The 636-nt window shown below is 50.9% G+C and overlaps 1 non-coding gene across 1 annotated transcript; it reads left to right on the forward strand.

Annotated features, from left to right (window-relative positions):
* Positions 1 to 146: 146 nt before the first annotated feature.
* On the forward strand, positions 147 to 218 carry Trnae-uuc. The gene has a single exon. It is a non-coding gene; the product is annotated as a tRNA-Glu (tRNA).
* Positions 219 to 636: the final 418 nt, after the last annotated feature.

Here is a 636-nt window from a genome sequence, read left to right on the forward strand (position 1 = left end):
CGCAGCCGGAGACCTGCACTCCGGCGCGCGCCTGAGCCCTGCGCAGGCGCAGAGAGGGTCTGGCGCTGGGGGCGGGGCTGAATGCGAAAGGCAGAAGCGAAACTGACTGCTTCAATTGGCTCTATCGGCCCGTTGTAGCTGTCGGTTCCCACATGGTCTAGCGGTTAGGATTCCTGGTTTTCACCCAGGCGGCCCGGGTTCGACTCCCGGTGTGGGAATCTAGAAACTTTTGAATTCAGGAAAAACTTCCGACATAATCTCTGTCCTCATTAAGCAAGAAGGACTTTTAGGAGACCCCAGCCCCTGAGGGACACAGTCCTGTTCTGGTTGTCACAGGCTGAGTAAACATTTCCTAAAATTAAAGGAAATATTGTGCACCATTCAATTCATTTATAGTTATTTACAATTGTTATAATTATCTAATCCATATACAATTATTATTTAATGGTCAAATTTAGACAAAGAAACTCGCGGCTTCCAGCTGATGCAGTGCTTGCATTGCTCTTGTTTTTGCCCACAGGAGCCGGGTGTGAGGAAGCCAGCAGCCTCTGGACAGGGCTCAAACTCAGCCTTCAGAGGCCTGGACAGGGACATCAGGCACGAGGAAAACCAGAGCTGTGCACCAGGGTGGGCTTC

Source organism: Fukomys damarensis, unplaced genomic scaffold, assembly GCF_012274545.1.
Source record: "Fukomys damarensis isolate Sample0158 unplaced genomic scaffold, DMR_v1.0_HiC HiC_scaffold_7, whole genome shotgun sequence".
In the NCBI taxonomy this organism is placed as follows: Eukaryota; Metazoa; Chordata; class Mammalia; order Rodentia; family Bathyergidae; genus Fukomys; species Fukomys damarensis.